Here is a 20,323-nt window from a genome sequence, read left to right as displayed (position 1 = left end):
CTGTTATTGTTCCGTGTATTAGTGTTAATTAGATATACATTTATTTCAATACAATGAGCGCCATTTCATGATTTTTTTAGAAAAGCAGTGTATACCCTATCGGCGGTGTAGTAAGTTATCTACTTGGATGTGTTAGGGTGACACATTTCAGTACCAATTCATCAAGTTCCCCTATTGTATTATACTATAAACCAATAGAGTACACAGTGTATGATTAGCAAAATACCGCATATAGATAAATCTAAACTTCATACACACTGACAATAGGTTACCCACCCCGGGATATGTTCAGGTTAAGCGCTCAGTAAATCAAGTTAAAAAAAACTACATATATATGTAATTTGACCTAGATGAGGGGAAGTAACTCCAACGTTACTGTCCTGAAATCATCGATGTATGTGTATATCAGGATACAACTCGGTTTCACTTCTATTTCGATGAAACAAAACATTGCGATATTATAATGAAGAGACGTCATCACGAGAATAAATCTAGGGACTGCGATAACAACTCTATTAATTAATGAATGTATCATAAATATCGCCTTCTGCATTGCTATGGCCTCGTAGGATAAAAATATGTAAAGTTATTATCTGGTCGCTTTCGATAAGGTGCTATTTTTATACAACCCAATCAGAAAAATGGAATTTGAAACTAATGAAGTTGACTTCTGAAATGGAACCAAAATAAAAAAATAATTAAAAAACAAATCTTTGGACTATAATTTAGAATGTTTCGTCTAAAAGGAACCATACCTAGCCACACAACGTCCATTAACATTGACATTGACATTAACATTAACTTTAACATTAACATTAACATTGACATTAACTTTAACATTAACATTAACATTGACATTAACTTTAACATTAACTTAAACTTTAACTTTAACATTGACTTTAACATTAACATTGACTTTAACATTAACATTAACATTAACATTAACATTAACATTAACATTGACATTAACATTAACATTAACATTAACATTAACATTGACATTAACATTAACATTGACATTAACATTAACTTTAACTTTAACATTAACATTAACATTAACATTAACATTGACTTTAACATTAACATTGACATTAACATTAACTTTAACATTAACATTGACATTAACATTAACATTAACTTTAACATTAACATTAACTTTAACATTAACATTAACTTTAACATTAACATTAACATTAACTTTAACATTAACATTAACATTAACATTAACATTAACATTAACATTAACATTGACATTAACATTAACATTAACTTAAACTTTAACTTTAACATTGACTTTAACATTAACATTGACTTTAACATTAACATTAACATTAACATTGACATTAACATTAACATTAACTTAAACTTTAACATTAACATTGACTTTAACATTAACATTAACTTTAACATTAACATTAACATTAACATTGACATTAACATTAACTTTAACATTAACATTAACATTAACATTAACATTAACATTGACATTAACATTAACTTTAACATTAACATTAACTTGAACATTAACTTTAACATTAACTTTAACATTAACTTTAACATTAACATTGACTTTAACATTAACATTAACATTAACATTAACATTAACTTTAACATTGACATTAACATTAACTTTAACATTAACATTAACATTGACATTAACTTTAACATTAACTTTAACATTGACATTAACATTAACATTAACTTTAACATTAACTTTAACATTAACTTTAACATTGACATTAACATTGACATTAACTTTAACATTAACATTAACTTTAACATTGACTTTAACATTGACATTAACATTAACTTTAACATTAACTTTAACTTTAACATTGACATTAACTTTAACATTGACATTGACATTAACATTAACATTAACTTTAACATTGACATTAACATTAACATTAACTTTAACATTAACATTAACTTTAACATTGACTTTAACATTAACTTTAACATTGACATTAACATTAACATTAACTTTAACATTAACTTTAACATTAACTTTAACATTGACATTAACATTGACATTAACTTTAACATTAACATTAACTTTAACATTGACTTTAACATTGACATTAACATTAACTTTAACATTAACTTTAACTTTAACATTGACATTAACTTTAACATTGACATTGACATTAACATTAACATTAACTTTAACATTGACATTAACATTAACATTAACTTTAACATTAACATTAACTTTAACATTGACTTTAACATTAACATTGACATTAACATTAACTTTAACATTAACATTGACATTAACTTTAACATTAACTTTAACATTGACATTAACTTTAACATTAACATTAACTTTAACATTGACTTTAACATTAACATTGACATTAACATTAACTTTAACATTAACATTGACATTAACTTTAACATTAACTTTAACATTGACATTAACTTTAACATTAACATTAACTTTAACATTAACATTAACTTTAACATTAACTTTAACATTAACATTAACATTAACTTCTAACTTAATAAACATTAACATTGACATTAACTTAACTTAACTTAACAATTAACATTAACATTACATTAACTTAACATTAACATTAACATTAACATTAACTTACATTAACATTAACTTAACTTAAATAACTTAACATTAACATTACATTAACATTAACATTACATTATAACTTTAACATTACCATTAACATTACATAACATTAACATAAACTTAACTATTTAACATTAACATTAGACATTAACTTAACATTAACATTGAACATTAACTTTAACATTAACCATTAACATTAACATTAACATTAACATTTACATTAACTTAACATTACATAACTTCTAAACATTAACATTAACATTACTTAACATTAACTTAACATTAACTTTAACATTAACTTAACATTAACATTAACTTTAACATTAACTTAACATTAACTTTAATCATACTTTAATTAACATTGAACTTAAACATTAACATTAACATTAAACATTAACTTAACATTAACATTGAACTTAACATTAACTTAACTTTAACATTAACTTATTATAACATTAACATTAACTTTAACATTAACTTTAACATTAACTTAACTACTTAACATTAACTTTAACAAACTTAACATTAACATTAACTTAATTAACTTACTTAACATTACTTTACATTAACTTTACTTGAACATTAACATTAACTACTTAACTTTAACATTAACATTTAACATTAACATTAACTTAACATTAACATTAACATTAACATAACATTGACTTAACATTAACATTAAATAATTAACATTACTTTAACATTAACATTAACATTAACATACTTAACATTAACTTAACTTACTAACTTTAATTACTAACATAACATTAACATTAACATTAACTTTAACATTAACTATTACTTAACATCTAACATTAACTTAACATTAACTTTAAAACTAACATAACATTAACATAACTAATTAACTTTAACTTACTTAACTTTAACATTGAACATTAACAACATTGACTTACTAACTTACTTAACATTACAACATTAACTTTAACATTACATCAACTTAACAACTTTAACATTAACTTTAACTTTAACATTAACATTAACATTAACATTAACTTTAACATTAACTTTAACATTAACTTTAACTTTAACATTAACATTAACATTAACATAAACTTTAACATTAACTTTAACTTTAACTTTAACATTAACATTAACATTGACATTAACATTAACTTAAACTTTAACATTAACATTAACTTATTAACATTAACTTAACTTACATTAACTTAACATTAACTTCAACTTTAAACATTAACATAACTTTAACATAACTTAACATATACACTTAACATTAACATTAACTTTAACATTGAACATTACATTAACATTAACTTAACATTAACTTAACATACTTAACATTACTAACATAATTAACTTAACTACATTAACATTAACATAACATTAATACATTAATTGAAAATTACATAAACTTTAACATTAACATTAACTTTGACATTATCATTGACATTGACATTGTCATTAACTTTAACATTAACTTTAACATTAACATTGACAATCATAGATAAACCAGCTACACAGACAAGTATTAGCCAACAGTAATGTTTATTTTTAGGATTAGCAGAGGCTATATCACCGACATTGTGCATTCTACAACATATATCTGTGGTATTGCGAAAGTAGTGGAGATCGATAGATCATCTACATTACAGCTGCTGTAATTATCGTCATGACCTATAATTAATGGTAACAATTAGGCGAATTATTCTCACTTCCCTGAGGATACACGTGTAACATGTGAACATGATTCCCTTGTCGTATCGATTATATATGCCAAAATATACACCATAAGCTGTCCGGTTGACAAGTTAGAGTCAATTTATTATGCTTAGTTTCTGCTTTTGAGCCATTTTATCATTAAAATATCATATCATTAATAAACGTTTTCTATTAATACATATATTAATGTCAAATTGTTACTGTACGATGATTTTCTAAAGAAAAAAAAAACAGGTGTAATTTCATCTCCCGATAGGTTTAACGTACGGCCATCTTACGTGTACATGGACCTCGACCAACACCTGTTCCCTATGTTTGAGTTCATACTTTATATCTTAATGGAAAACATTGGCAGATCTTCTGACAATTTACAGTAGTTCATTTACATGTATGATCATCAAGCCCATACTGAATCATTTGGATCATCTTGGACTTTACATGTGAGCATGAAATCAGACGTTAAATAAAAATAGCTTTTAAGGTCAACGGGAAGCAATTATCAAGAAAACTACAAATATTGCACGTCGTTAGGAAGTGTGTGTTACATATATCAGTTATGCTACTGAGTCAGCGTTGACTTTAATTGTGAATCATCCAGCGCGCCTACTACTGATATGAAAGGAAGTCCCCTTAATTACTTACTAATTTAGTAATACTTACTACTTAAGTATTTACTACTTTAGTAATTACTAATTATTAATTTCAGCTTTAGTAATAACTACTTCAATATTAACTAATTTAGAATTAACTGTTTTAGTATTTACTACTTTATAAATAACTTCATTAGTATTAACTACTTTAGTAATTACTACTTCAGTATTACATACTTTAGTAATTACTACTGTAGTAAGTAATAATTCAGTAATTACTTCTTAGGTACTTACTACTTCAGCATTTACTATTCTAGTAGAAACTACTTAAGTATTTACTACTTTAGTAATTACTAATTATTAATTTCAGCTTTAGTAATAACTACTTTAATATTAACTAATTTAGAATTAACTATTTTAGTATTTACTACTTTATAAATAACTTCTTTAGTATTTACTACTTTAGTAATTACTACTTTAGTATTTAATACTTTAGTAATTACTACTGTAGCAATTACTTCTTTAGTATTAAATACTTTAGTACTTGCTGCTGTAGTAAGTAATACTTTAGTAAATACTTCTTTAGTACTTACTACTTAAGCATTTACTATTTTAGTAATTACAACTTTAGTATTAACTTTAGCAATTTCTTCTTTAGTATTTATTACTTAAGTACTTAGTACTTTAGTATTTACTACTTAAGTAATAACTACTTTAGTAATTACTTCTTCAGTATTTTAAACTAATTGAATATTAACTACTTTAGCATTTACTACTTGAGTATTTACTACTTTACGATTTACTACTTTAGTAATTTTTTCTTTAGTAATTTAGTATTTAGTACCTAAGTACGTTTTTCCACAGAATGAAGTAATTATAGAATAAATTAAACATACAAACTGTACCATGTAGAACTGCATTGTCATCAAAAGATATTAACGCATTATTTTACTATTGAATCACGCCATATAGTGATGAGGAAAAGCATAAATATTTAATTAAATAAAATGATCAACATTATAACGGTGATTTGCATAATTGATACGAAAATTTCTTAATAACACACCTTCCTCACGTCTTTTGGCGTCAGTTGAATGTTTTGTTTTGTTTTGTTTCGTTTTTCTTCATCAAGTACTGCAGCTTAACCTCAAGTAGTTACCCTTGACTCCACAATGACCTTAGATAATAGCGGTATATATCACTAGTGATGAGAACCAACAATTTCATAATCACGTTTAAGGAATGAAAGTAAGAGTGGGTGATTTCATTCATATTTTAAGTGATTTAAATGAATGAGACTACATTGTCACAAGCTTCACATGGTGCTCGTCTGATTGCTAAGGGAACATTAATAGGCTCGTCTGATTGCTAAGGAAACATCAATAGGCTCGTCTGATTGCTAAGGAAACATCAATAGGCTCGTCTGATTGCTAAGGAAACATCAATAGGCTCGTCTGATTGCTAAGGAAACATCAATAGGCTCGTCTGATTGCTTAGGAAACATCAATAGGCTCGTCTGATTGCTAAGGAAACATCAATAGGCTCGTCTGATTGCTAAGGAAACATCAATAGGCTCGTCTGATTGCTAAGGAAACATCAATAGGCTCGTTTGATTGCTAAGGAAACATCAATAGGCTCGTCTGATTGCTAAGGAAAAATCAATAGGCTCGTCTGATTGCTAAGGAAACATCAATAGGCTCGTCTGATTGCTTAGGAAACATCAATAGGCTCGTCTGATTGCTAAGGAAACATCAATAGGCTCGTCTCATTGCTAAGGAAACATCAATAGGCTCGTCTCATTGCTAAGGAAACATCAATAGGCTCGTCTCATTGCTAAGGAAACATCAATAGGCTCGTCTCATTGCTAAGGAAACATCAATAGGCTCGTCTCATTGCTAAGGAAACATTAATAGAATATTACATATGTACATGGGTCTGTTCCCCGGACAGGGATTTCTCACATAATTCACAGGATCATCCTGTGGTTGCTAAGGAAAAGTCAGACAGCTGGTACGCGCTATATGATGCTGCTCACAATAACGTAACGTCATCATTTTACGTAACCATGTTGCAAAGGATGACGTCATGATTTGTACGCACATCCCATGGATGGAGCATTGTAGACTTCGCGATGAAAAACTTACAAGTATTTGAAAAAGAAGAGTTTTGCTTGCAAGCACTCGGCAAGGCTAGTGTTGTGAAACATTTCATCCCAATATATTCAATGTCCGTCAAAATTGATGACGTTATCAGTTTGCGACGTGGTTGTGCTACATAAAATGATGATGTCACTCTTTTGCAAGTGGCGTCATAACGCGTGTGAACTATCTTTTCCCTACCGAAAATAGGAAACTCATCTTGGGAGTATGTGAGAAAAATCGTTCTCTCACCACAATGAAAATATAAACAAATTTACAGGTGTGAGATTTTCTTTTCCCACATACTTCACAGGATTATCCCGCGGTTGCTAAGAAAAAAATATTAATCAATATCCCACAGTGTGGTGAAGACAGCTGGCACGCGCTGCTCACAACAACGTAACGTCATTATTTTACGTTGAGTAACCATGTCGTACAATGATGATGTTATCAGTCTTTAAGCACATTCCGACGAGCAATTGTGGAATGATATCTTTCATAAAAACTTACATTCATGTGAGAAAAATTATCAAACATGGGTCTGTTACGCGAACAAGGATAGCTCAACCCTGGTGTAATAGTCTGACTGGCCAGCACTCGGCAAGCCTCATCCTGTCTGGCCAAATTTTCACACTCAAATTGAGATGTCCCTGTCCACGGAACAAGCCCCGCGAAATATTCAATTAATCTCACACAGAGTAGCGAAAGACAGCTGACAGGCGCTATGGCGCTACTCACAATTGCGTTAGTATAAACGCTCACGAAAATCGATAACGTCATCCTTCGACACGCAGGTCACGGGACATTGACGGCCCAGTGAAAAATGAACTAAAATTCTTACTATTGGTTACTTAATGAGAAAAATAATCAAACATGGATCTGTGGACAGGGATATCACAACCCTCGTGTAAGAGTTTGTGGGTGAGACAGGGATTTCTCACACCATGGACAGGGATATCCGCAGTTTTACCGGGGTGAGATTTTCTTATCTCACCATATGGAAAAGGCAAGCTACACGTGCTCTTTGAACGTGCTCTTGTTCTCGATAGGGTGACGTCACTATGACCTGGCCCGGAACGTTTGAATGCTAAATATCAATATTATTCACAAAAGAAATTAAAATAAGTATTAATCATCAGAGTTAACTGAGTGTTTGGTGTTCTTTTTTGACACGCTAATCGGAACTATATTTTGTATGAAATCAACATCGTAAGGTGTAAAGCGTCTGCTGCAGCCTTATCACAACTGTCATCTGTCGTCCACGTGTTGTTGTTTACATACGTTTGGATTTGGTTCACACTTCGATTGGAAAACAGGGTAAGAGAAAAATAATCATTCACCCTTTTTGGAGGTAGATTGTTAAGTTCCCAAACACTCGGCAAGCCTCGTGTTTGACTCGGCAAGCCTCGTGTTTGGGAATATAACAATCTGCCCCCTCGAGTTGAGATCCCCCTATCTCACCCCAAAAGGGGTGAAAGATTCTATTATACTCGCACCTCGTGTAAGAGTTTGTCTGGATAGCACTCGGCAAGTCAATCAAATTTTTACATTCGAAATGAGTTTAATAGAATCTAACATCGGTCTGTTCCGTGGACAGGAATATCTCAACCCCCGTGTAAGGGTTTGTCTGGATAGCACTCGGCAAGTTTGTGCTTGTCAACTAAATTTTTACATTCGAAAGAAAAAATGAGATTAATAGAATCTTTCATCCCCTTTGTGGATGAGACAGGGGAATCTCAATCTCAACCCGAGGGGGGGGGGGGGGGGGGGGGGGGGGGGGGGTTTAAGTTGAAAAACACGAGGCTTGCCGGTAAAATTGTGGCAATCCCTGTCCAGGGTAAACGAATGATATGTTCTCCCAAACTTGCAAGCATCTTCAATGCTCCTTAGAATGTGCATCAACATATCAACATTAATGACATCATCATTTACGATATGGTTACTCAACGTAAAATGATGACGTAAGGTTATTGTGAGCAGCTTCATATTACGCGTGCCAGCTGTCTTTACCCCCTATGTGATCTCGATTTATCTTTTCTCTAGCAACCGCGGGATAACTCTGTGAAGTATGTGAGAAATCCCTGTCCAAGGAACAGGTCTATAGCATATTCTATCAAGGCCATGTACTGCAACTTTTATCTATTTCGCTTCTAGGGAAAGCGAACAGCAAAAATATTGTATAATTCGCGATTTTAAATAATGTCTGTAAAGTATTTGTTGTAACATTTAAAGTTGTTGATACAAGAAGAGTTAATAGTCGCTGACTAACAAAACACATACACGTTTACTTTTCACCAATGAGGGTTAGTCATAGTTAGGTTGCGAAAATCGACACCAAAGTGCATAAGCTTCGGTAAAACCTTTCTCATTGATATTTAAACTTTGACGCAAATCCATTTAATGACAATACAAATTGTTCCTATAATCTAAATTTTCACATGTTCCTCTCATAATGAGGAATGCTGTAAAAACCGTTGGCTCTATTCCAGTTAATGTCTTCTTAAAATAACCTACGTAGGATGAGGGGAAGTTAACAGGACCTAACTCTCATTTCATTTATTTGTATGTCCTCCACAATTGTCAATCATCATATGGCACTTTGGACCACCTCCAACAATTGTTTTTCAGCAAGTGATAACTTTGGCCTTCTCCCACGTTTACTGGGCATGTTAACCCCCCTCCCATCATCGTATTAATCATAGGACCTGAGTAGGATGTGACCTTGAGATGTGCCATGGAAATTACATGGTCCAATACGGTCTACCTTTCACAGTTTACCCCTTAAGAACAAGTCCACTAAGCAGTGAAAATATAACGATTAATTTAACAGTAGTTACACCCAGGACAATTTCCTTTATGTGACACAACCATACAATTGCGGAAAATGAATATTGATGATAAATATCAAAGCAAAATAAAAATAAGTTCGTATGATATAGCTATGTTGATGTTAAGCTGATCATTAATGAGTTACATTTCCAGGATTTACAATCTTAAAAGTTCGAATATAATTAGTATAACATTAAAATATCATGAGACATCAAATGAAGTATACTGTAATTAAGATATTTGCTTCAAATAGTATAAGCAATTTTCACATGACCACATGATTATCAGGGACATGTAATACGATAATCACATTTCGAATTGGATGACAGAAATCAGTTGCCGTGCAATTGTAGTTAAAGACCTTGTCTGCTGTTAATTATATGTGTGATTTACATAATTTTCTATCTACTGATGACGAGATCTGTATACATGTCGATGAGCATACACTTTAAAAGCAGTGCGTCATTGAGAGACCTCCTACACTAAAGCCCACGCTGTAATTATAGTGGGTTATATTTGACAGCCGCCGAATTTCTTATATTGTGATGACAAATCATACCATTAATTCAAGAGCCACATGACAATCAAACACCAGTTATCAAAGTGATGACTACCTCTTTTCAGATGTGCTTTAAAACAATGGCTTATTCATTTGAAGATTTTAATCATGAAACATGTCATTACGTTAAAAAAAATCCATTTTGTTAAAAAATATCTACTAACAGCATGGAGACTTAAAAATGTTTCACCGATACAAAATTTCACATTAGACACCAAGCAAGTACGAAAGCTATGCAATCTCCACGAGAAACTGGTAATTGAAGCGGCTAAAAATGTAAAACTCAGCGTCATCAGATATGACAATAAGAACATTTTAAAACTACATTAACATAATTATATAATAAGATAAAAAAAATAAAATAAAAAATGACAAAATTAAAAGTGATTGTAATCATGTTTGCTAATTACTTAATAGTAAAAGCGTGAGGTGTGTCCAAATTTGTCATAGATTACCGCTCGTGAGCTGAGCTCTGCGCATGCGTGTGTTGAGTAAAGGACACACGACGGATATGAACATAAGAACGTTCGGACGAAAGTTATTCTTGACGGAAGCAATTCACACGTGTCATTGCTAACACTCACGTACATATAGTGTAATCCACCTCGATTTTAGCGGATTTGTCACGTTGTTCAATAGTTTTTCTTCACAACAATCTAAATATGGTGTTTTGTATCAATAGAAGCCGAGTTACACGATGTTGAAAGAAAAAACGAAATATACCTATTGCTATATGATTAGCCTGTTTTAATAAGCGATTGAAATCAAAAGCAACACCCCGCTTTAACAATTTGTTGATACAGCCAAAAGGCAAAGTATACTGTTTTTCCTTCATGAATGCGCATCTTTAAATCATTGCCCTCGAAATATCTTTAAAAGTGCCAAAGAGGCAATCATGGCATCGATTGATTGAATCAATTTTGGTATCATTTTTTCCCTGTTCGAGTTCAAGTCACAACGATGATCCTTTTAGCTGAGAATTGGTGATTTGTTTCTCGGCAACAGCTGTCGACATATTAAGCCTATATTCAATATAATTTATAGCTATGATATAAGGCACTGATTTATTCTGATGATATTAACTTGGCGACAGACATATACATAATGATCAAGCAACAAATAGAAAAAAAAGAGCAAAACATGACGTCCCACGGCTTTCTGATCAATGAATGAAGTTAAAACAGTGCTAATTAAAATATACTTGTTTTACGAGCTTGTATCTATAGACACACCCCACCTACAATATAACAAGCCTTTATCTTTGCATAAAGGCTCTTAATATAGTAGCGATGGTTGAGTTCACCGTAAAAGGATGCATTTGTTATTTGTTTGTTGTAACACCTTTGTAGTTTTGTCGTTTGAAATGGTGCGATTGAATAAACTTTCCCTTTCATTGCTTCGTGTATGCCAAGGGATGTATAGACATTTTCTTTTCCATTTTCCGAATGATTCCCCTAGTTAGTTTTAATGTTAACCTGGAGGCGCAATCGATTGCTATGACCGCATCTGTGCACATGACACCATCTTGTGTATGCTGTAAAACTCCCTTGGGGGATTTAAAAAATGTAACGAAAACAAACCTACAATTCTCACTGGAAATAGATAACAAGGGGAAAATATACCCTTCTATATCCAAAATAATATTTAGAAACTAATGAAAGTTCAGTGTTTTCATAAGGGGTTAAATAAACTCATAGTTGTCTAATCATATCGCTTGTTACATAATTTAGTGTGAACCTTTGATTGTCTAATCATATGGCTTGTTACATAATTTAGTGTGAACATTTGATTGTCTAATCATATGGCTTGTTACATAATTTAGTGTGAACCTTTTATTGTCTAATCATATGGCTTGTTACATAATGTACATGTAGTGTGGACCTTTTAATACGCGACGACACTTATTGAAATGCAAACTTAAACGCATAAAAAATATCTCCGGATATTTGAGATTGCAAAAGTTTAATAATGACATATATATACTTTTATAAGTCAGCTAAAATGTTTACACAAACACGTTTAAAAACTACCGGATGTAATATTCATCATACCTTTAAGATGCACGTGCTTAAAATTAATATCATAGTTCAAAATATTGGTATTGTTACAGTGGTTTTGTCGACTTCAAAAATATTTTAAAATATAAGGTGTGTAGTTAGAGATGCTAATCTAAACACATGCTTATATGTATGAACACGCATCAACAATGTTTCCTTGATTGTTGTAGCTAACAATTTGTCTCCAGAGGATGTAACGTTTCTCTGATAAGATGGAAGTGTGGAAATGAATTAGCTCCTCACTTTGAAAACCAATTACATTTCAGAAAAAAAGATAATTACATAAAGTTGATTAAACATATAAGTATCTTTCTAAAGGAATTTAGAGTCAGATACAATGTAGACGGAATAAATTAAACTGCGTCAATACAACTGTTTTGTCCTTATAAGACTCATCAGTGATGTTAAAAGTGTGAAGTTTTGATCAAACGTGGGGGCCAAGAAATCTTGAAATAGTCGAAAAAAATTCAATCAATTTTATAATTGATAATGACATGATAATATATTGTTTGGGCATATACAATTTTAATATGATTAGCTATCAGGAAAGGACTGTAAACTATAACTAAATATAGATATATACCATTTTCTTTATATCGATTTACTTGGAGCAATGCTAGATCTTTGTTTTTAATATCTCAGGTTAACCCGGTTTTGTTTTCAAATATGTGTTGTATTTGTCTTACTCTACACCTATTGGGTGTTTCATTGCTCACGAATACAATATTTTAAAACGATCTCTAGTGAACAGTATAGATTAAATATCAATATAAATCTAGAAGGATGTAATAGAGCTGTTTGATAGATAAAGGTTTCGTCAGGGATTATTTGGGAAAAGTGCGGAAATCTAGAAGGATGTATCTTTGGGTAAAGGTGTGGAAATCTGGAAGGATGTATCATACAGCTGTTTGATAGATATAGGATTCGTCAGTGATTATTGGGGGAAAATATTGTGGAAATCTAGAAGGATGTATCATACAGCTGTTTTAACTGTATATGATTGGTCAGTGATTGTTGAGGGGAAAAGTGCGGAAATCAAGAAGGACCGTGCAAATATTGAAATAAGGTACATCAATCATATTAATTTATCAATTAAAACTTCATGATTTTTTGGTGATTTTTTTTCTTTTTTTCTTTTTTTTCACACATTCATTTTTGATATTATTTCAGTACATCTTAAATAACTATAACATCATATTCAGTTGAATCAACAATGAACAAGTTCACATATACTGTAAAATCACACATGTTTACGGAGACATTTTAAAAGAAATTCTTTTTTCTCGATCAACAGTTTCAATGGAATCCAATATAATTATGTTTATGTATTTTTTTTTTTACATTTTAAGATTTCATGGATGTATAATTTTGGTTTCTAACATCACTCAAGAAATCAAAGGAAATGAATATCCCACAAAAATGCTGATTTTTACAGTAATACGATTTATCTGACTGGGAAAACAAGATCGCTGTCAGCTGTTACACCCAAGACTTTATAGATTTATATTTAAGTCTCATATTAAAACATTCTATTACTTATCATATCATTCTTAACCGTTGTATAATATATTCTGTGTTGGTTGATTTGCTATAGTAAAACTAAGTGAGCACGAGGTAAATTTTCATGGTGCAGTGAGCAGGCACATTAAAAGTAGAAGCGACATAACTTAAGACTGCTATCTGTATCGTTGGCGAATTGAATGTTTTTTATATGTGTTTGTTGGCGTGGAACACCGGGTCTTTTAATACTTCACCATTGGACGATTTCTACTTGAAATATAGTCTCTCTCAAGGTCTACCCTTCCTTGGGTGGCTGACAACCATATGTCGTCCCTACCTGTTAATTGTTCATAACAGTCTTGTGTACCTGTGGTCTATCTACAGGTTTATAACGTAAAATGTGGCTTCACTTATGAATAGGTCTTTTATGAATCATCGCATTCACAACAGGGATGAGAGTAATACATATGTACACTGTATATATCTATATATGATATAAAGGTTATAAATTTGAACAAACACTATCACGATATGTTTGTAGATATTCTTTAAATCCAAATTATACAGAAATATTTTTTTTTATGGGGGGGGGGGGGGGAGGGGTGTAAGATCGACATAGAAATAGTAACGGTAACGGTATATACAGTTGTGGAAATAATCAAACGTGCATGCATTAAAGAGAGCTTGTATCGTTTTTGACCAGACAATGGTCTGTTATCAAAAATGAATGTAATTAAGGCAAGGTGTCGATTGTTGTCAGAATTCGTGAACAACTGTCAAACATTAATTCAGGGCGATGACTTACAAAATCCAAACCCATCACTCGCAGTTAAATAATATAACAAAACCCAAACCCAGACCCAACCTTGTATAACAAAATGACAAAGAAATCGTGACATATCTTTAAATTAGCAAAACGATTTATAACTAATGAGATTTCCTTTTAAGAGTTGAACCGGATCAAAACAAAATGTACAAAGCTTTGTCATGTATCCGGTAAGGGGGAAAAAATCCAAGACACGATGTAATATATTACACTGACGCAATCATGAACAAAAAATCCTGAGAGTTTTTGTCTCCCAAACATAAGGACATTTTAACAAACTGTACCCCTGTCCTGGCCGACTATTTTAAGTTAGACTTACATGTACTATAGTTTATATGAGAACAGGTAACAAAAGTCTTGCCAAGTCTTTTAACCTCACCGTTAGTTACAATCAATGATGTGTTGTCTTTGAATGACTGGACATTTCCCTACTGCTGGTAAAATCAAAGACAAAACACATTATTCTACACCCCTCTCTAACTCGATCATACAACGTAATCAGCATTTCTACCAGTTATAGTGCTTTTCGGAACCAACAGACATTTTGAGTCCCGGACTCTTGCTTTTTTGTGAGTCTCTAAAACCTGGGACTTATCAATATTTTGAAAACAATATTTGGACAGGCCGTAAAAAAACCCTACTTGAATTATTACACTTAGCCATTTCGCAAGGGTTACTTCCATGTTTCCCAACCAAACGATGCTAAGATGTCGCAAATGATAATGTTTTCGAGGGCTAGTTTCCATCACCACCAGTACCGTTTGAAGATAAAGTCGAACGATGAAAAAGAAACATAGCACGGAGTTCCGAGATACACGGACTAGCGAACAATGTTTTGTTAACTGTGCTTTGTTAACCCTCATTTGCTACTCTTCGTGGTTGACCCTTATTTTCTGTTCTTTCTTTCGTAACGAACTTATTAATTCGATACTCGTTAGTATGTTTGGTGACTTCGTTCTCACTTCCCCGGTTCTTATTTTAATTGGATGGGACACCAATTTCATGTTTTGTATCCTGTATGAAACGTTCATCCTTTTTACAAATTTGATCATCGTCCCTCTTTTGATTTAAGAGTTGCTATTAAAATAATTTTGTCATCCACAAATTTTCGTTTTTCTTTATTTTGAACGAATTTTATTGAATCCGTTACTGTTTTGATAACATCATCATATTATTTAAGTGATATAAATTATGTGTGACCTTGGTGAAATAAACCACGATAGAGTTTTCGTTAGAACAAGCGAGACCTTGGTGTAATGAACCATGATAGACTTTTCCTTAGAACATGCGTGAACTTGGTGTAATGAACCATGATAGACTTTTCCTTAGAACTTGTGTGATCTTGGTGTAATATACCACAATAGAGTTTACCTTAAAAGATGTGTGACCTCTTTGGAATAGACCATGATAGAGTTTTCCTTGAACATGTGTGACCTTGGTGTAATGAACCATACTAGAGTTTTCCTTAGAACATGCGTGACCTTGGTGTAATGAAACATAATAGAGTTTTCCTTGAACATGTGTGACCTTGGTGTAATGAACCATACTAGAGTTTTCCTTAGACATGTAGGAACTTGGTGTAATATACCACGATAGAGTTTACCTTAAAAGATGTGTGACCTTGGTGTAATATACCACGATAGAGTTTACCTTATAACATGTATGACCTTGGTGTAATATACCACGATAGAGTTTTCCTTATAACATATGTGACCTTGGTGTAATGAACCATGATAGAGTTTTCCTTAGAACTTGTGTGATCTTGGTGTAATATACCACAATAGAGTTTACCTTAAAAGATGTGTGACCTCTTTGGAATAGACCATGATAGAGTTTTCCTTGAACATGTGTGACCTTGGTGTAATGAACCATACTAGAGTTTTCCCTAGAACATGTATGACCTTGGTGTAATATACCACGATAGAGTTTACCTTATAACATGTGTGACCTTGGTGTAATATACCACAATAGAGTTTACCTTAAAAGATGTGTGACCTCTTTGGAATAAACCATGATAGAGTTTTCCTTGAACATGTGTGACCTTGGTGTAATGAACCATACTAGAGTTTTCCCTAGAACATGTATGACCTTGGTGTAATATACCACGATAGAGTTTACCCTAAAGATGTGTGACCTCTTTGGAATAGACCATGATAGAGTTTTCCTTGAACATGTGTGACCTTGGTGTAATGAACCATACTAGAGTTTTCCTTAGACATGTATGACCTTGGCGTAATGAACCGTAATAGAGTTTTCCTTGAACATGTGTGACCTTGGTGTAATGAACCATACTAGAGTTTTCCTTAGAACATGTATGACCTTGGTGTAATATACCACGATAGAGTTTACCTTAAAAGATGTGTGACCTTGGTGTAATATACCACGATAGAGTTTACCTTATAACATGTATGACCTTGGTGTAATATACCACGATAGAGTTTACCTTAAAAGATGTGTGACTTTGGTGGAATAGACCATGATAGAGTTTTCCTTGAACATGTGTGACCTTGGTGTAATGAACCATGCTAGAGTTTTCCTTAGACATGTATGACTTTGGTGTAATGAACCGTAATAGAGTTTTCCTTAGACATGTATGACCTTGGTGTAATGAAACATAATAGAGTTTTCCTTAGACATGTATGACCTTGGTGTAATGAACCATAATATAGTTTTCCTTAGACATGTATGACATTGGTGTAATGAACCATTATATAGTTTTCCTTAGACATGTATGACCTTGGTGTAATGAACCATAATATAGTTTTCCTTAGACATGTATGACCTTGGTGTAATGAAACATAATAGGGTTTTCCTTAGACATATATGACCTTAGTGTAATATACCACGATAGAGTTTACCTTAAAAGATGTGTGACCTTGGTGGAATAGACCATGATAGAGTTTTCCTTAGAACATGTGTGACCTTGGTGGAATAGACCATGATAGAGTTTTCCTTGAACATGTGTGACCTTGGTGTAATATACCATAATAGAGTTTTCCTTATAACATGCGTGACCTTGGTGTAACAAACCAGAAGAGTGTTTTCCTTAGAACATGTATGACCTTGGTGTAATGAACCATGATAGAGATTTCCTTAGAAAATGTGTGACCTTGGTGTTATTAACCGTGACAGAGTTTTCCTTAGAACACGTGTGACCTTGGTTATTATACCATAATAGAGCTTTCCTTAGAACATATGTGACCTTTGTGTAATGAACCATGATAGAGGTTTCTGTAGAAAATGTGTGACCTTGGATTGATAAACCATAATAGAGTTTTCCTTATAACATGTGTGACCTTGGTGTAATATACCCTGATATAGTTTCCTTATAACATGTGTGACCTTGGTGTAATAAATCATGACAGAGTTGTTCTTGGAACATGTGTGACCTTGGTGTAACAAACTCGAAGAGTGTTTCCTTACAAAATGTGTGACCTTGGTGTAATGAACCATAATAGAGTTTTCCTTATAAAATGTGTGACCTTGGTGTAATGAACCATGATAGAGTTTTCCTTAGAACATATGTAGTGTATGCCAGAGTACTTAGTCGATCTATCTATAGCATGTCTCGGACGAATCAAACCCCGTTTGTCATATTGATATATATTATGTTATGACTGACCAAGAAGGTATGATAGCAACATTCCATTCTTAATAGACTCGTCATCAAGTTTTTTTGTGAGGAATTGCTCCGTTGAATTGTAATATTGTATTATCTCTGATATTTCAGATATATCCTGGAAACAAAAATTATTATTTTAATTTTAATATTCTAGTGGCATTCTTAAATACTTATGTTCCTTATATCATTATTCATTTAGGCCTATATCATAAGCGAGAGTTAGCGATAAAAATGGTTGTTATATACTACTTGTCTTTTTAAAGAAATGATTTTTTTTGTGGAATTAATAAACAATACAATCTTAACACTTTTCAACAATCAGCTTTTTTTACAGATTTGAATATTCAACACATTCGAGTATTTGGGTGTTGCGGCACATGATACTGCTCCCGTGAGGTCATACTAGTGTTTATTTCCGCTGAGCCATGTCGTCAAGATGTGCATTAGCTCATCTTCACTAGGGATAACAAGATAAAACGGGAAATAGGAACTCTCCCTACTTTGACGGTACGGTGAAGTATAATCCCTTTAAACCAAAAAGCTTATTGAGTTTCAACGGACGCAAGACAATAAAGATACTTATGTTCAGTAAGTAAACTAATAGCGATTATATAGTAATTCATATATCCATCGTCTGTACATTCTTGACGTACATCAAATTCTTCAAAGATTAGCCGTTATAAGTACCATAAACAACACTTTTGTTGCTCTTTCTATAATTCATTGTTTTCATTAGCAAAGTAAGTACGCTCTCACGGTTTTATGTTGATTAATCATCCAAGGTGTGGATATATCCCTTTCAAATAAGGAAATAAGATGTCCTCTGGGATTAAAATCAGCCTAGGACCCAACTTGCGACACTTATTTTTTCCCCTCTACTTAGACATTCATCATGCATTAACAAACAATCTAAAAGGAGGGGCGCACATAACATACTTATGACCAACCGTATTGCACTGTACGGTATTTAGTATTAGACTTTTCTGTATCATATTTACGGAAACCAATATTGGTATATTGACCAGGTATCATAGATGGCCTTGAATGTCCTTCTTAACCATTAATTTAATAGTTAGCATCATTTCGTTCATTTGTCGATAAAAACAAAACACAATTTTAACTCCATCTCTGTAAACCTAGGACGGAGGGAGACACAGCTGTATAATACACTGTTGTATTCACGAGTCGACATTGACTTTATCTATGTTACTTGGTTTATCTCTTAATGAACTGTGTAATTGTTTGTATAATCATTTGAGCTCCCGTTATTATTAACAGAGGGAAATACAACGACAGGTGACATCTGCCGAGGCTACCATCACGGATACAATTCCTAAAGAGGCTGATCAATTCAAGAAATGAAAAAAAAACATGCGAAAATATTACACGATGATACTGCAGAGAGGTTATATTTCATGTACATTTAATTTAATTGTATTTTCCTTAAGGTGTTTCAATAAAAGAAATATTAACTATCTGTGAGTCACGTCGTTAGACAGTTGGGCGCTAGCAGTAGCAAAATGCTCCTGCAAAATCAATTCGATTGTTCTGATTTAGAATACTCCGGTTTAAAAATCTGATTGACTTTGATTGAATCATGTAAATATGATATAAAATCCACTTTCATGAAATGCATGTATTTGATTAATATCATTTTCGAAATATCCACGAAGACTCTTTTCCTATGGTTATAAGGAGAGCAATCGGGCTAGACTGGTTTCACACAGGTTTATACAAGTATGGAAAAACTCAACCTAACAGATATATTACAAAACATAAATACTAAAAATATCACGTTAAACCAAACGCTTTACACTCTTCTCAATGGACGAGATAAGAATCATACCACTTGGTGTTTTAAAAACGCTAACTTGTTAGACGCTAGCGAGTATAATCCATGCGTTTAAATGAAGTATA

Source organism: Pecten maximus, chromosome 16, assembly GCF_902652985.1.
Source record: "Pecten maximus chromosome 16, xPecMax1.1, whole genome shotgun sequence".
NCBI lineage: Eukaryota > Metazoa > Mollusca > Bivalvia > Pectinida > Pectinidae > Pecten > Pecten maximus.
Note: the sequence above shows the minus strand (reverse complement) of the source record.